Raw genomic sequence first — 18,368 nt, 5'->3', positions numbered from 1 at the left:
CGCAGGCCTGGTCTCCACAAACTCCATGTCCTGGGTCAGGTCCTGCCCGTCACGCTGCCAGGTCAGGGTGATCTCCGCAGGGTAGAAGCCCAGGGCCCAGCACCTCAGGGTGACCTCATGGTCAGAGATGGGGTGGTGGGTCACGTGTGCCTTTGGGGGCTCTGAGGAGAAGGGTAAGAAAATTCTAGAACTTTTCATCCCTCATGGACCACTCCAGCAGCACTCATGTGACCATCCTGAGAGTGGACAGGACAGCTGGGGTGGGGGAGGGAGCACAAAACCCAGACACCAACTGGACAGAGGAGCCTGGGATGATCTAGTCTCTGGAAAGTTCTAGAGTCAGAAGGACACAGCCCAGGGTGGGAGGCAGGTCTCTGAGAGAAAAAAGGAGTTTCTGGTCCTGACCTGGGTGGAGGCCAAATGACTCAGAAAAGCCAGGGTCAGACCTCAGACACACTGGGTGGGGGACAGAGAACAAGGCCTGAGAAAGTCTTCATGAGTCCCAGGGCCACTGCCAGGGTCAAGGTGAACCGCTAATGCAGGGGTCCCCAAACTTTTTACACAGGGGGCCAGTTCACTGTCCCTCAGACCGTTGGAGGGCCGGACTATAAAAAAAACTATGAACAAATCCCTATGCACACTGCACATATCTTATTTTAAAGTAAAAAAACAAAACGGGAACAAATACAATATTGAAAACAAAGAACAAGTAAATTTAAATCAACAAACTGACCAGTATTTCAATGGGAACTATGCTCCTCTCACTGACCACCGGTGCCCCTTCCAGAAGTGCAGTGGGGGCCGGATAAATGGCCTCGGGGGGGCCGCATGCAGCCCGCGGGCCATAGTTTGGGGACCCCTGCGCTAATGGGTTAGTTCAGGGTTGGTCTCCCCTCCATCCCAGAGAGACTGCACCTAATTGTCCCTTAAGGGGAGTCGCTGTCTGGTCCCGGATCTGAAAACCCTGGGACTCAATGTCCCGACCCAAAGGAGGGTGTTCTGACCCCGGTCCATTTCCTGTCTCCGTGTAGGAGCCGCAGCCCCAGCGGAGAGGAGGGAGCCCCGCGGCCCTGGTACCTGCGCGCTGCAGCGTCTCCTTCCCCTTTTCCAGGTAAAGGCGGAGCCACTCCACGCACTCCCCCTCCAGGTAGATCCTCACGCGCTCCGCGTAACCGGCCTCCTCCCACTTGCGCCGGGTGATCTGAGCCCTGGCGTTGGCCGCGGTCCAGGAGCGCAGGTCCTCGTTCAGGGCGAGGTAGTCGGTACCGTCGTAGGCGGTCTGACTGTACCCGCGGAGGAGGCGCCCGTCCGGGTCCACTTCGCAGCCGATCATCCACTGGAGGATGTGAGACCCTGACCCCGCCCCGCGGTCAGCCCCGCCCACTCGGCCCCGCCCCCTCCCCGACCGCGGGGATTAAACCTAAACCGAAAACGAAACCGGGTCAAAGTCCCGCGGGCTTCTCCTGGGTGGGGTAGAGGGTCCCGCGGTTTCGGGTGCAGCTCAGAACCGAACACTCGCGTGACCGTGGCCAGTCCGTGGGGATGGGGTCGTGACCGGGACCCGCCCGCGTGGCTCACCGTCCGCGCTCTGGTTGTAGTAGCCGCGCAGGGCGTACAGGCCCACTCGGAAATTCTGTGCGTTGCTCTTGGCGATCTGCGTCTGCTCGTCCCAATACTGCGGGTGCTCCTGCTCCACCCACGGCTGCTCCATCCACGGCGCCCGCGGCTCCATCCTCGGGCTCGCGGCGTCGCTGTCGAACCGCACGAACTGCGTGTCGTCCACGTAGCCGACTTCTATGTACCGGGGCTCCCCGCGGCCGGGCCGGGACACGGCGGTGCGGAAACATTTCAGGGAGTGGGGACCTGGGGACGGGGAGTGGCTGAGACCCGCGACCCCTCCCTGCGCGGGTCCTGGAAGACGGAAAAGGGAGGGGAACACAGCAGGGCTCAGGTCCGGACGGTGGACACGCGCCCTCCTCGGGGTCCTGCGCCCCCGCCTGGTCCCCTCGCTCCTCCCCGCGGAGGCCGTTCCCTCCCGACCCGCACTCACCCGCCCAACTCGGGGTCAGGACCAGGGCCCCCGAGAACAGCAGGAGGAGGGTTGGAGACCTCATGACTGTATCCTTAGGGTCTGGGGATTTTCTGAGTCCGGTCGGTCAGCCCAGATATTATAACCGGGGACGCTTAAGAGACTGACTGGCTTCTCTAGAAATCAGACACCCAAAGGGAGTGATAGCTGGGGACTCATCATGAGTATCCAGGAAGGAGGACCCCACAAAGGCGGTAAAGGGCAGAAATGAAACCCGGGGAGACTGGGGCTCCCCAACACTGACCTTCACCGCCCAGACTCTGCCCTCCAGTTGGGATCCTGAGAGCCAGGCCTGGGGACCCGGAAATGTGCCCTGACTCCTCCTCCTGCGTGGAGAGCTCTTTGTAACCCTGTGTCCCGGAGTCCTGACCCAGGGACTGTGTGAGGGAAACGGGGAGAGATCCACAGGCTGGGCCCCGCCCCTTCCTCCTCTTCTCTTCCCAGAACCCCTTCCCCTGAAATGCACTCCTTGCCTCCCACCCCTTATCTTCCCCCCTGGACTCTTCTTAACGAAAATTCACCCCCAGACTTTGATGTCAGAGAGTGAGTCGCCCTGGGAATGGAGGTGGAGGGACAGGGGTTTTCTCTTAACCCTGGAGGAGCTGTGTCTGAAAACACGGGATGGAGATCCTCAGAGACCAGTCTCCCTGTTGTCTGTGAACCCCAGTGGGGAGCACAGTCTTGGAAACCCTGAACATCAGGAAGCTGATCTGTAAAGAAGTGATTTGGCCCCTTGGTACAGAAATGTGTCTAACCAGCACTGCGGTCAGACTCACAAAGCTCCTGAATTCTACTTCCCACACAGTGTGTCTGTGACTTGGGATTGTTACATTGTGAAATGATCTTCATTCAGTAGCCCTGAGTTTGTATGAGTCCCTCAAGTCCTCAAAACAGAGAAGGCCAGTGAAGCCCTGTGTCACAGTGCATTTCAACAGGGCATGTACGTTCTCAAAGTTACAAGTGCTCAATGTCATCATTCAAATGATGGAGAGAGAGGGAAGGTTGGTTGCAGATGTCCCAGACCCAGGGCAGAGTAAGGAAAGTTCAGAGAGGGTGTCAGGGAGCCTGGAGCCTAAGTCAGCCTTCAGAGGGGCAATGATGCTGCCTCAGTTTCCTTGCTGTTCTCTATCTTTGACGGGAAGGAGCCTGTGAGAAGCGAGGTCCCAGAGCAAATGGGGCAGCAGATTAGAGAGCACAGCAGCGGGGCCATCGGTCAGTTATGCTCCCTCAGGCTGAGGTCTGGGTGTGCATTCTCACGCTGCCAAGTGACCTAGTGGAGAAAAGAATGACAAGAGAGGAAAAGGGAAGAACTGCTGGACCAGCACCTTTACGTAGACGAGAAGGGATGAGGCCTCGAGCACCAGCAGAGGGACGGCTCTGGCTGGGAGTGTGGACAGCTCACCTGTGGTGAAGTCTCCAAGTAGACGGTGTTGGGAATCTGTAATAATCGTCTTCTAATGTGTTCAGTTTCCTCAGTGAAGCAGGAAAGAAGGTCAGGGCTGTAATGAGATGGGGAAGGACGGTGGATGTTTGAGCAGAGGATGGGGGAAACTGAGGGAACTGTGAAGGGACAGGATGATTGTGGGCGGCAGTGTGGACCGCCTGTGGTCTGGGTCATGACATTAACTAGAAAGCCCGGCGATCATACGAAATGACGGCTGTTCTAGATATTATAAATTGTAATTAAAATGATTTGTGCAGGCCCTGGCCGGTTGGCTCAGCGGTGGGGCGTCGGCCTGGCGTGCAGGAGTCCCGGGTTCGATTCCCAGCCGGGGCACACAGGAGAGGCGCCCATCTGCTTCTCCACCCCTCCCCCTCTCTTTCCTCTCTGTCTCTCTCTTCCCCTCCCGCAGCCGCAGCCGAGGCTCCATTGGAGCAGGGATGGCCCGGGCGCTGGGGATGGCTCTGTGGCCTCTGCCCCAGGCGCTAGAGTGGCTCTGGATGCAACAGAGTGATGCCCTGGAGGGGCAGAGCATCGCCCCCTGGTGGGCAGAGCGTCGCCCCTGGTGGGCGTGCCGGGTGGGTCCAGGTCGGGCGCATGTGGGAGTCTGTCTGACTGCCTCCCCGTTTCCAGCTTCGGAAAAATGAAAAAAAAAAATGATTTGTGCAAAGGTGTCTGCTAATTCAGACTGAATTACCCAGGGCAGGCGGCGAGGACGCCCCTTTGCTTACTGCCCCATGGGGTTTCCCCCTTCTACTTGCTTAATTGCTTAAAGTAGAGTGCAATGAAGGAAACCACTGGCGGTACATTTTTTAAGAGCCACTGCTAGCTCAATAAATAAAGGTGATTTAAATAATAAAATGTTATTTCACATGTCAAAGATCTCTTTGTACACAACATTTCTTGTGTAGATCTTTCCATCATTTTTAAGCTCGCCTTGCAGAGGACCATCAATTATTTTTAATTTTACATCCCTTCTTTCACGAGCTCTTGAACAGGCAACATAAAGTTGACCGTGTCCAAATGCAGGCTCAGGTAAAAAAATGCCAACATGCTTAAGCGTTTGGCCCTGAGACTTATTGATGGTCACAGCAAAGGCAAGTTCTACAGGAAATTGTCTACGTCTCAATTGAAACGGCAACCCTGTTTGAGATGGAGCCAAATCAATTCTTGGAATGACATGTATTTCACCTTTAGAGGAGCCATTCAAAGACTTAGCTATTATGACATTATTATTTTTTTTTATTTTATTATATATTTTTTTGTATTTTTCTGAAGCTGGAAACGAGGAGAGACAGTCAGACAGACTCCTGCATGCGCCCGACCGGGATCCACCCGGCACGCCCACCAGGGGCGACGCTCTGCCCACCAGGGGGCGATGCTCTGCCCCTCCGGGGCATCGCTCTGCCTTGCGACCAGAGCCACTCTAGCGCCTGGGGCAGAGGCCAAGGAGCCATCCCCAGCGCCCGGGCCATCTTTGCTCCAATGGAGCCTTGGCTGAGGGAGGGGAAGAGAGAGACAGAGAGGAAGGAGGGGGGTGGGGGTGGAGAAGAAAATGGGTGCTTCTCCTATGTGCCTTGGCCGGGAATCAAACCCGGGTCCCCCGCACGCCAGGCCGACGCTCTACCGCTGAGCCAACCGGCCAGGGCATGACATTATTTTTCAATTGGAGAACCTCTAATCTTGTACCATTGCAAAGACCCCTTCTGGTGTTAAGATTTCTTAACAGCATAATAATTGCTCCATTCTTTAACCTCAATTTGTGAGGTGGCATGCCAAAAGGCAGGACTATTTGAATGCCGTGGCAACTTCACCCCATTGGCTAGTACAGTTACGCAAGCAACCAATAAGCTATCGGCGACAAACAGACACTTAAGCCGCATACAATAAAGACATGACAGTGTCCATATCACTGTTTTATCCTCCAGCCTCCTGTAGCTGCACGGGGCAGGTGCAGGGAGAACAGAGGTAGAATTTCCTGGCTGTATAGTTTTTCCAAGCAAGGTTAACAAGGCACGGGAGATCAAGGCAGAGATTGAAATGCTGTCTCATGGAATTGAAGATGAGTGAGGAGGGAGGAGAGGACATTGAGGGGTGAGGGATGGTGACTAGATGGTAGGATAATAACCTGGGATCCCAGAGGCCACAAAGGACTGTGGGAGGTGATGTAGCACAGGGTGGTCTCAGGCCTGGGAAACAGGCACATTGGTGATGAATGGTTTGCTGATATTACATTACACATGTGATCAAATAATTGCACCAGTGTTTCCAGAGCTTAGGCCGCCCTGCGGGGTGAGTAGGGAGATGGAGGGCAGAGCGTGGGAAGCATGGCGTGGAGACTGTGGGAGGGCTGGGTTATTGGCAATGACAAGTCTAGGGGATGACACGGGAGGGGGCCCAGGAAGAGCAGAGCAGAAGGTCATGGAGGAGAGGAGCTCAGGGAAGTGAGGAGCCAGGGCCTGAGCATCCTCTGCTGTGTGTGTTCTGTTCCTGCTTAAAGTGACCACAAACCGAGTGGCTTTAAACAGCAGCCCTTTATTATCTCACGGGTTTTATAGGTTACACATCTGACATGTCCTCACTGGACTAGGAATAAGGGGTCAGCAGGTCTCTGCCCCTCACTGGGGCTCTGGAAGAATCCACTGCCAAGCTCATTTATTTGGTTGTCTGAACTCAGATTCTTGCAGATGTGGGACTGAGTCCCTGTTTCCTTGCTGACTGTCAGCTGGAGCCACCCTGAGCTCCCAGAGGATGTCTTCAGTCCTGGAACGTGGCCCCCACAGCACACACAATCCTTCCCCCAGTGGAACCTCTCTGCCTCCCCTCACCCTCATCTCTCCTGAAGCATCTCTGACTCCAGCCAGAGAAACCTCTCTGTTTTTAGGTTTATGTGACGTGATTGTCCAGCCAGGTGATCCAGGATGGTCTCCCTGTCCTAAGGTCCTTAACCTTCATTACATCACCAAGTCCCTTTGTCATGTTAGGAAGCCTGTCCACAAGCTCCAAGGATTCAGGTGAACATTTCTTGGGACACTATTTAGCCTTCCATATCTGATTATGTTGAAATCACTGAGATCCAGGAGGTAGTACTCTGGGGAGGGTGACAGTGAGTCAGGAGCTAAAGAAATGGGGGAATGGCCTGGGGGTCCCCAGGGATTACCTACAATGAGGGGAGTGGGGATTCGATCTGATGATGGATTAAGGGATGTTATGGAGAAAGGGTGGGTAAGTCAAAGCATTTGATGAGAAGGACCCCACCCACCTCCAGGTCCAGGGCACAAGGTCTGTGGGAGGGGAGACAACCCCATGGCAGGACTTCAGAGGGAGCCGTGTCCTCAGGGAGACCCAGGTCCCTGTCAGAGCTGCAGGTGCAGGAACACCCTGGGAGGACTGTCCGGATTTGGCTGATCCTGGGCTGAGACCTCCGGGGACACAGTGGGAAGGTTTCAGGAGCTGGGGAGGGGGTGTGAGGAGAGACAGAGTAGGGGTGCACGGAGCCTGTGGAGATGAGCATGCAGGATGTTTGGGGGACCAGGGGTGACTGAGACAGGGAAAAGGAGAGAACAAGGTTAGTCCTGGTGGATTCAGGGCAGATGGTGGTGAGTGTGGGAGAGGGAGGTGGGAGGGGCAGGGGTCTGGGGCTCTCACTTGGGCTCTGCTGATGGGGATGAGGAGGTTTGGGGTGTTTGGGTCTTGTTTCCAGTGTGTTGACCCCTGAAGTGCTTGAGGAGAGAAAGGGTCTTAGAAGATGTGCCTGAGTTCACTCATCCCAGAAGTAGAGGACTGTGCCCAGACTAGGTCTAAGTGTGTCACCTGCACCATGTGACACAGGCTGGGCTGCAGTCACTAGAAGCCCAACTGATCCAGTACATTCAAGAGTCACCCTGACGGGGCTGCAGCTGGTGCAGACTCTCAGCAGGGGCTCATTGAGGCTGTTCACAGGGAGGCCTCGGGCACCTCCCCCTGGTTCTCTGCTGGGCTTGGCTGCTCCCAGCGGGCACCTGGTTCCAGGAGAGTGTATTCCAAGTGCCCAAGTCAGGAACCATGTCCAGCATCTTCTCTGATAATGGATAAAGAAGTGGTACACACACACAATGGAATGTTACCAAGCCACATAACAGAGCACAGTCTTAACATTTGCAGAAATGTGGAGGGATCTCTTAGGTTACTAATAATCTTTCTTTTTCTGCTTTTAAGAATCTTTGTAAAATTGGAAAGCTGCGTGCAAAAGAATGAAACTTAACTACAGTTTGTTCCCCTGCACAAAAATTAATTCAAAATGGGTCAAATACCTAAATATAAGATCTGAAACAATAAATTACATAGAAGAAAACATAGGTATTAAACACCTGGATGTTAGCTATAGAGAACAATTTCTGAATTTGACCCAAACGGCAAGGGATGACAGCAAAAATAAATGAATGGGACTATAGCAAAGTAAAAAACTGCTGCAAAGCCAAAGAAACCGACAGAGAACAAAAGGGCCGTCAACCAGATGGGAGATGATATTTACAAACAAAAGCTCCACTAAGGGCCTAATATCCAAAATATACACAGAACTCAGAAGGCTCAACACACAAGCCAGCAGCCCAGTGAAAAACTGGAGAAAGGAACTGACCAGACACTTCTCCCAAGAAGACACAGAAACGACAAACAGATACATGGAAAGAGGCTCATCTGCACCAGCTCTGAGAGAAATGCACGTCAGAACTACAAGGAGACGCCACCTCACACCTGTGAGATTGGCTGTTGTCAACAAGACAGGTAATAACAGGTGTGGGAGAGACTGTGGGGAAGAAGGAACCCTCACTCCCTGCTGGTGGGAATGTAGACTGGTACAGCCAGTATGGAAGAAAGGATGGTGCTTCCTCAAAAGATTAAGAATTAAACTACCATATGACCCAGCAATCCCTCTACTGGGTATCTACCCAAAAAAACTTGAAAACATTGGTACGTGAGGACACACAGACTGCCATGTTCATCACAGCACTATTCACAGTGGCCAAGACATGGAAACAACCAAAGTGTCCCTTGAGAGAGGACTGGATAAAGAAGATGTGGTCCATATAGACACTGGAACACCACTCAGCCATGAGAAATGATGACACGTTGCCATTTAGGACAACATGGCTGGACCCTGAGCATATTACACTGAGTGAAATAAGTAAGTCAGAAAAAAAAAGTATATGATTTTACACAGAGGTGGGATGTAAAGTGGAGCCTCACAGACATGGATAAAAGTGAAGTGGTTACGGGAGGGGACAAGGGGGTGGAGGCGGAAGGAGGGAAGGGAATAAAGAGGGACAAATATACGGTGACGGAATATGATTTGAGTCTGGGTGATGGGTATGCAACATAATCATCAGTTTAAATGCTATAACAATGTTTACCTGAAACCTGTGTTTCCTTTTTGATTAATGACACTGTTAAATTTAATTTTCTAAATAAAAACATTTTAAAAAATGTTGGGTTATTTCCAAATTGTGAGATTCTCTTCTTTCTTCTTCAAGTCTAGATGCCACTGTTGGCCTCTAGGAGGCGACAGATCCTAGTTAATATTCTCCAGTTTAAAAAACCGTTTAAACTCAGGTTCTGGGCAACAGGAGAAGGGGGGTTCTGGCCTTTCCCACAAATCTTAGACCACTTCTCACGAGAATTAAAAGCACCCACAGTTGTAATTCTGCACAGTTGTCAATGAGAAAAGAGAGGAAGGAAGGGGTAGATCGTTACCTGCCCTGTTTACAGATGACGCCCCACCCTCGGGGCAGCTGCAGTCCCGGCTCAGGGTGGACGTCCGCGTGCACACACAGCTCCACGCCTGTGCTCCGATGACCCGCGTGGGGGGGAATTCTAGGCCGAGGGGAAATCAGGGAGACCTCCTTCTTCTGATCAAAGCCTAAATTAGTCAATTGATTGGTTCTGGTTTACAAACAGGTGAAATGTTCAAGACTTCAATATAAATTGAAGTCCAAATAGTTTTAAAAGTAAATACTTTTCATTATGACTTAAAACAGGATTAGTGAACTATCACTGGTTCTCAGTCCTCTGCTGATAAGGTTTTTTCTTTATTTCTTTCTTCTCAAATCCTAAACACTGAACTTCTCTCGCCTTAGGCCACGCCCTCAATGAGAGACCAGTTCACAAAGTCCGTGGATTTGAAATTCCTTGGGTACAAAGTGGACTGCCTCTGTCTTTTTACCAGGAGGATTGACAGTAGCTGCAGCGAATGACGACTTCTCTTTCTCATTTGGGGCACAGAGATTGGGTGTTTCTATTCTCAACTAGAAATATCACAGAATAGAAAGCAGTGCGGTTTCTCCTGGCAGTGAGCCAATCCCCAAAATTTCACACAATAGAATACTTCCCTTTAGTGTGTGTGTGACAGAGACAGAGACAGAGAGACAAAGAGATACGAACAGACAAAGAGGAAGGAGAGAGATGAGAAGCATCAGTTCTTCGCTGCAGCACTTTAGTTGTTCATTGATTGCTTTCTCATATGTGCTTTGACCAGGGGCTCCAGCAGACCGAATGACCCCTTCCTCAAGCCAGTGACTTTGAGCTTCAAGACAGCGAATTTTGCGCTCAAGCCTGATACCAGGGAGTCGTGTCTACGATCCCAGGCTCACACCGGCTATGTCAGGGTTTCCAACCTGGGTCCTCTGTGTCCCAGTCTGAAGCTCTATCCACTGCGCCACCGCCTTGTCAGGCAATAAAAAGCTTTTATCTGCTAGTGACTGGCAAGGTCAGGGGAGGCAGGCTCAGATTCATCTCCCTGCCCGGGGTGGGGGCGGCTCGAACTGGCAGCAGTCAGGGGTCCCAGGTGTTACTCCTGAGTGCTGACTCACTGTGGTGCTGGTGAGGGTGTAGCCACTGATCACACTTGTTCTGGGTCCTGTTAGATACAGGACGGGACCGGTGTGAGCGGGTTCTGTGATACTGACAGGAAGGAAAACTGAGTCACTGAACGTGATGAAAACAGCAGCAGACACCACGATGAGGTCCCCGCTGAGCTGCTCATGATGCACGGAGCACCGGGCGCTGTTCTACCTGCTTCTCACGCACTCGCTGATTTAGGTTTGGAGGTCGGGACACTGTCCTCCCATGGACTGGCCCTCGTGGCTGTTATAATGACGCCAAGATGCTTCTGGGTCACCCAGGGCTTTCTGAAATCACCCCGTTACATCTCCCCTGCACTATCCTCGTCTGTCTCTGGATATGAAGACACAGCAGCCCCATGAGGTGAGTGGGGAGCTTGTGTGGGTGTCTGAGCTCCAGACCGGCACTCACAGGGGGAGGGGTCTGTTTCTGAGATGTGGGGGCTCACCCGCTGTGAGGTTACCAGGACAGGCCTTTGGGAAGGTGATCTTTGTTCCCAGTTCAATGCCTTCCAAGTTCATTACCTTATTTTTCTTTTCTATTTCTTCCTGTGGTTTTGGCCTTTATATCTTTCTAGAAATTCATCTATCTTATCTAAAATGTCAGACTTATTGGCATAGAGTTGATCATAACAAGTTTTCTCTTCATTTAAAAATGCTTGTATCATATATGTGATTACTTCTCCTTTTGTTTCTGAATTCCCTATGTTTTCCTTAACAGTCCTGCCAGAGGTCTGTTAAGCTCTTTGAATTTTCAAACAAAGTTTGATTTTGTTTATCTTTCTTACCTTTCCTGTTTCACTGACATCTGCCCGGTCTCTATTATTTGCACGTTACTTTGCTTTGCTGTTACTTTGCTTTTCTAGTCTCTACGAGGAGATGCTCAGCTCATTTATACTCAGGCTTCCTTTTCCTAAGGAGCTTGTTCACATGCGGGTGTGTCCATCGCTGCCCTGCTTTGGATGGACAGGTGTCACTGAGAACTAGTCTCCCACCATTTATAATGTATCCATTCCCACGGGGACTTCCTAGCACGCTTCATGTGTATGGAATTAATTTATTTACCCTTTTAAATAGGTTTAAAATTTAATAGCATTATGGCCAGAGAACAAGGTCTATGTGATGTTGACTAACTTGAACATGTTAAGGCTTCTTTTGTGACTACTAAATGTTAAGTTTTCCAGAATGTCCACGCATGCCTGACTGGTGGTGGCACAGTGGATAGAGCATCAAACTGGGATGCTACAGCTCTCAGATTTGAACCCCTGAGGTCATCGGCTTGAGTGAGGGCTCACCAGGCTTGAGTGCAGCATTGCTGGCTTGAGCGTCGTGTCATCAACATGACCTCATGGTCGCTGGCTCTGGCACAGAGGTTGCTGGCTTGAGCCCAAGGTCACTGGCTTTAGCAAGGGGTCACTGGCTCAGCTGAAGCCCTCTACTCAAGGCACATATGAAAGCAATCAATAAACAACTAAAGTGCTGCCACTACCAGTGGATGCTTCTCATCTCTCTCCTTCCTGTCTGTCTGTCTCTCTCTTTCTAACAAAATATGTTCCATGTGTGCTTGAAAATACTATCTGTGTTACACTCTCACTGTTGGTGTAGAAATCTCTATGTAACTGAGTATCTGAGCCTTCAGTCGTGTTATTTAGACCGTCCACATCTCTGCGTATTTTCTCTTTGCTTCAGCTCTTTGTTTTTGAGGATGTGTTAAAACTTTCAGCTAACACTCTAGATTATAAATTTTTTTTCATTGATCTGAGAAACAGAGAACTATAAACTCACAGCTCCATTTAGCTGTCCACTCGTTGATTGCTTTTATTTTTTTTTAAATTTTTATTTATTCCTTTTTAGAGAGAGGAGAGAGAGAGAAGGGGAGAGAAGTGGAAGTAGTTGATTCTCCTATGTGCCTAGACCAGGCAAGCCCAGGGCCTTGAACCGGCGACCTCAGTGTTCCAGGTCAGGCTCTATCTACTGCGCCAGCACAGGTCAGGCCATGGGTTGCCTTTTGAACACACCCTGACTGGAAATGAACCCGTGACCTGGGCGTGTGGGGACGATGCTTAACCACTGAGCCGCCCAGCCAGGGCCCAGCACTGCTGATCTCAGTCTCACTGGATAAAGGCTGAGAAGGAGAGGTGTGTGAGAGACTTAGAAGAAGCAGAGAGGCAGAGAGTTAGAATAAATATTTATCACATTCAGCCAAGGAGCGGACCTTCCTGGAAGGAGGAAGTGGACAATAGTGTTAGATGTGCACACGCTGTGGACTGAGACGAGTGCCCTGGTCCCTGTGCTCAGTGGCTGTGGGAGCCCCTTAAAGAGCAGCTTCTCTCAGTGCCCACCCCCTCCGTCCATGTCCTCACCTCACTGCGGGGCCCCTGTCTCTGCAGTGTCAGAGCCTGTGGGCAGTGGAGAGCTGGGGACAGAGAAACTCCATCTCCTTAGGGCACCCGGACCCCGCACGGCTCCTCCCTGGTGGCCAGCAGCACCTGCCGGGAGGACCCCGTCTCCTTCGGGGTCTGTGGGGGGGACAGGGAAGGACGGTGGACAGGGACAGAGGGCCCGTGCTACATGGGGAGTCCTACCCCACTGCTTGTCCTGCTGCAGGTGACAGGCTCTCCGTGACAGAGGAGGACTCAGGGGAGAGACTCCAGGGGCAGGTCCACTTTAAAGCTCACGTCCCTTTGAGTCTCTGTGCTCACCACCAGGGACGGATGTCCCCAGAGACCTCTCCAGTCCCTGCTGCTCTGTGATCTCACTCACACGTAGCAACCTGCAAATGCCTCACGTGTGGAACGTACTCAGTAAAGGCTGAAATGTGAAGTGTGTCCCCTGCTGGTCTCTAAGGCCCGGTCCCCTCTGGGACTCCTCCCTGCATAGCGTCCTGCCCGAGGACTCCAGAGACCAGTAGATACCTGTGTGTGTCGGAGCAAGAGGTGGCCGGTGGCCTCTTTGTGACTGGGCCCTTCAGTCCCTGGGAGCACATGTCCTGGGCCCGGAATGTGGCTGAGAGACTGCACTCTGTGACTCTGCCCGGAGGCAGGTCTAGAGGACGTTGGGGCGCAGGGACCCAGGAGCCCGGGCTCACTGTGGGGTGACTCCCTCCCACGTGCTCCTCACAGCGTCTCGGGGCCACTGCTCACCCCTCAGATGTCCTCCCGTCCTCCCCCCAGAATCCTGCCCCCTCTGCAGTCTGACCTCCGGGCCCCCCCTCCAGGCAGCAGCACAGACCCGTCTCCCCCAGACCCCTGTGTGCAGGACTGTGTCTACAGTGCAGGTGTGAAGCCCTCAGTGACTCAGTGTTGTCCTGACACCACAGCCCTCTCCCCGTGTGCAGAGACGTCTGAGGTGGGCGGGACCAGGAGAGGGACAGACACATGTCACCTGTCCTGCACCCACTGCTGTCCCCGTTCCCACCCTTCCAAGCTTCACTTTATTCCCCTTTTTCTCTCAGGAGCATCCACACCCACCTGTGGAGATCCCCGGGTGTTATTTGTTCACTCATGTCCGAGGCCCAGTTGTGGGTTAATGTCCGGTTTCTCCCACCAGCCACCTGGCCCAAAGTGTGGAAACCCAGATGAATATTGGGGTCATTTGGAAATATGTGACATTAAATACTTCACAGTTCTCTTCTGCGTGACCTTGGTGGTGAACGGGAACCAGGAGTGAGAGGTGCTGTGAGGATTGGGGACAGGAACCTGGACGTCATAATACTGTATTTTGTATAAGGGTCCCTCAAAGAGGAGGCTTTCCTGACTCTCGCTCCCTCTCTGACCCTGTCCCGATGTGCAGAGGTGGGAGCTCTCGACGTGGGGACGCTTGTCCTCACTGCCTCCTCCGCTCCCCTGGCCGTCCCTGGTCAGGTGGTGGGGACCCTCTGGTCCTATACAAGGACTCCCACTGACTGCACAGCACGACCCCGGGGTCCCGGACATGCAGAGTGACCATGCTGTCCCCTTTCCCGTTGCTGATGTGGAAATGTTGATCATCTGCCTTATTTTGCTCTTGTGTTTGTCTTTTATTTTGAGGTGTAATTGAACAGAACATTTTATCAGTGTCAGGTGTTGTTAAGAGAGTAAGTTTCAAAAGTTCACATCACAAGAAAAAAGCTTGTAACCATGAATGGTATCGAATGCTATGTAAGTGTATTATAGTGATCGTTTTACTATATATATCAATATAAATATCAAATCATTAATAATATTTACACCTAAAATGTCATCTTGACCCTCTGTGAGAACCCTGTCCTTCCAAAGTCATTCCAGACCACCGGGCACCACTGTGTCCAACAGACACACACACACTGATCTCTTTCTCTGCGGGAGGCACAGTGGCCCCTGGGTGATGCCGCACCCCCAAAGCCTCTCTGTGGAGGTAGCACCCCCTTGCATGCAGCTGTCCCCATCATCACAGACTTGCTAGATGCTCTCAGTCACCAGCCTGGGATGTGTCACTCCGGTCTCGACCTGGCTGGTGCCTTCTTCTCTGTAGCTATTACTGAAGAGAGTCGAGACCCGTCTGCTGTTACTTGGGAGGGACAACAATGGACATTCACTGTGCTGTCCGTGGGGCATCTGCACGGCTCTACTCTCTGCCACAGGCTCGTGACAGCTGCTGTGTCACCTGTGTCCAGGCAGAAGTGCTGTTGTGTCATTACATCAATGGTGTTGTGCTCATGTCTGGCTGTCTTCCTGCCCTGGAGGAAGCAGCTCCCTCTTTGCTGACCCCCCTCCGACAGCAGGGATGGGGGTCAGTGAGCACAGAGTGTGAGGACCGGCTTCTCTGTCACATTCTCAGAGGCTGTGAGGTCGGGTAAGACACAGGTGATGCCGGCCGCCGTCATAGGATAAGTACCAGGCCATCTGCAGCCACTGCAGGCACAGCAATTGCAGGAGGTTTTATGTTTGTTAGGTTATGGGAGGGTCTTCACTCCCCGTTTGGCTCACATGGTGTGGCCCCTCTATGCCCCCCTGTGGAAAGGGCCCTGGGCTGGGAGGAGCACCAGGAGGCAGCTTTTCGGGCCGCTAAGCAGCCTCAGTCAGTGTCCGGGTTCTGGGCAGGTGACCAGAGCCCGCTGAGTGCAGCCGGTGTTCATGTGACACCCGCGAGGTGCGGTTGAGGGTTATGACAACGTCAGGGTGCCAGGGATCAGCACGGCTCCTCAGAACGGTGCGGAATTAAGGAAACAGACTTATTAAGAAGAAAGGATGGGACCGGGAGGACTCTTGAATGCTGATGGCAGTATCCCAGTGCCCCATTGCCCCAGTTTGCTTTATTATATAGCCATATGCAAATCAAGGAACTCCTTGATACAAAGTTGTACATCTGAGGCTAAAACAGGAACTCTCCCAAGGCAAAAACAGGAATCCCCCACCATGCATAAGTGAAATCAACCAACATCTGAACAAACAAAGAGTGAGAGGAAGGGCATGTAAATTGCTTCCAGCAACTGAAGGAAGCAAGTGAAGTGGGTGCAAATACTCAGCATCACAGCCAATATGGAGGTGGAGGGGGGAGAACTCAGCCCTTTGCTAAGCCTCCAATCTAAAAAGGCTTTTTGCCATTTACCATCCACAACATCAGGGCAGGGAGAGGACACCACTCGGGTTATGGTCCCAGCTGTGGGCGGGGCTGAGGGCGGATACAGTCCCTGTAAACCACAAGTGAGCTCAGGGGACCAGGCCCTGTCAGCAGCAGGAGCCTTAACAGGACCGGCCCCAGGCCACGCCTGTCACCTCCAGCCCCATGGCTGGTGTGGTGCACTGGGTCACACCCCGACCCAGGAGTGTGGGGGCACAGACATCCCCCCTGACCACGTGGGGGACACATCTCCACAGAGAGGCCACCTCTCTGCTAGCCTGTTAAGCAAAGGACTGCAACTGTCCCAGGACCAGTGACATATCAATGCGCTGGACAACCAGAGCCCAACCCGGGAACTACGTTGCTGTCCCCCAACCAGGAGGGGAAGCCGTTGCTGTCCCCCAACCAGGAGGGGAAGCCGTCAGGTCCTGATAAAGCTGGTGCATTACAGGATCCCAGAGGAGGACCCGCCCTGGAGGCACGGCGATGCCGATTAACCCCAGCAGCCCTAGGTGCCGGGAGCGGCCACGTGACCCCATCCATCACGGCCCCCCCTTCCCCGGACAAGCAGCCCCTCCACACGGGCACCCTCCGCTGCCTCCACGTGCACCCCGGGACCTCCACCCACTCCGCCCACGGCAAGGGGTCCTGAGCACAGCTCTCCCCACCTCTCCGTGTTCCGGGTCAGTTTTCCCCACTTTCCTGACCGGCCCGCCCACCCGGTACCCCTGTCCATGAGTCACTGGGCCCTACTCAGGGGCGCCTGTCACACTCCCCTCCCGGGTCTGTTCAGGACTGACCCCGTCCTGGCTGACAGCCCTTCCCGAGCTGTGCAGCGTCAGCTCCCAGGCCCCCTGGTCCTGCTCTGCCTTCTCCTCCTGGGTCTGAATCACAGGAACTTGCTCTGGAGTTTTAAATCCCAGCATTTCTAAAAGCTTTCAGTAGGATAACTCTATGTTGGGTTAAAGAGACTTAGTTAAAAAATCCAGAAAAGTATACTGTCATGAAGGTCATAAAGGACGACACCCACAGAGACAGGTGGACAGATCATGTGTGCACAGTAAATTTTCAAAGAGTGAGCATTGGGACAAACAACACCCATGGAACATTCCCAGCACCTGAGAAGCACTATTCATTATTATTCAGGCATAAACTACCCCCACCCACCCTGAGTACCCACCATCTTGAGGTCTCACAGCACAGGGAGTCCCGTCAGGTGTGATAGAATGGAACAGTACAGTGGACGCCCCTGGGCACCTGGCTCTCACTCAGCGTTGTGTCCTGGGACTCATCTCTGTGGCTGTGAGGTTGTAGTGTATTCATTCTTATGGTCACGGAGGATTCTGTTATGTGAACAGACCACACTTCATATCCTGTGCAGCCTCTGAGCATTTGTTATACACAGGTATACAAATTGTGCCATTATGAATAATTTCTTCGCACTATATGTCACACATATGTGTGCACGTCTACCGGGTATACAACTAGGAGTGGACATGCTGGGTCACAGGGTGAGCCGATGTCTGGGTGTAGTAACTTCTGCCAAAGCATTTCTCAAAGTGTTTGAATCAACTGACTCACACGAGCAGTACATGACAGATTGAGTTAATCCTAATCCTGCCAACAATAAATTTTTCTTTTTAGTTTTTCACTTTAGCCATTCTTAAGGGGTGCACTGATAGCACATACGATTTAATTTGAATTTCCCCTCTGACTCAAAATGTTGAGCAATTTTCATAAATTTGTTGGCCATGCGAATATCCTCAGTTAGATGCTGGACTGAACTAATTGTTAGTGACCGAATGGAACTCCAGTAATGTGCCAGCCTTTACAACAATGGTTATTTTTCTCTGGGAAATAAAACATATAATTGTTTTGGGAATCTGGGTTACCCTTCCTCACCTGGTGGACTCCCTGGGGCAGGAATAGTTATTAACTTTGAGTGTTGGCCTCAATCAAACCCAAGCACTGGTGTGCTGGCATCTATTAACTGCTATGCTACTTTTTCTAGTAATGGATCTGTGATCTAAGCCCTGTGCTATAATGGAAAATATTTGCTCTTTCCCTGGTTCCTGGCACAGAGCTCCTAAAGCCCTCAGACTCTCCTGAGTGACAGGAGTGTCTCTGGGATGCTCATGAGATGGCCCGTGGCTGAGGTCCTGGGTAGCTTCAGGATGGGGCTGGTCACCAGAGACCAAGCTTGATGAGAGGGCTGGAGCTTTCAGCCTCACTGCCCCACCTCTGGGGAGTCCAATCACCAATGGCCAGTGATTTAATCATCATGTCCACATGGGGAAACTTCCATACAAAACCCTTAACAATGGGGTTCAGAGCTTCTGAAGTAGGAAACACATCCACATGCTGGAGGGGAAGGGGGTGACAC

The 18,368-nt window shown here is 52.3% G+C and overlaps 1 long non-coding RNA gene across 1 annotated transcript in view; it reads left to right on the top strand.

Moving 5' to 3' along the window:
* LOC136387819 (uncharacterized) overlaps positions 1-18,368 on the top strand; it is a 253,253-nt gene that overhangs the window by 180,734 nt on the left and 54,151 nt on the right. The window lies entirely within an intron of this gene.

This window comes from Saccopteryx leptura, chromosome 1, assembly GCF_036850995.1.
Source record: "Saccopteryx leptura isolate mSacLep1 chromosome 1, mSacLep1_pri_phased_curated, whole genome shotgun sequence".
NCBI classification, from domain to species: domain Eukaryota; kingdom Metazoa; phylum Chordata; class Mammalia; order Chiroptera; family Emballonuridae; genus Saccopteryx; species Saccopteryx leptura.
Note: the sequence above shows the minus strand (reverse complement) of the source record. Positions and strands in the feature narration are given on the sequence as shown.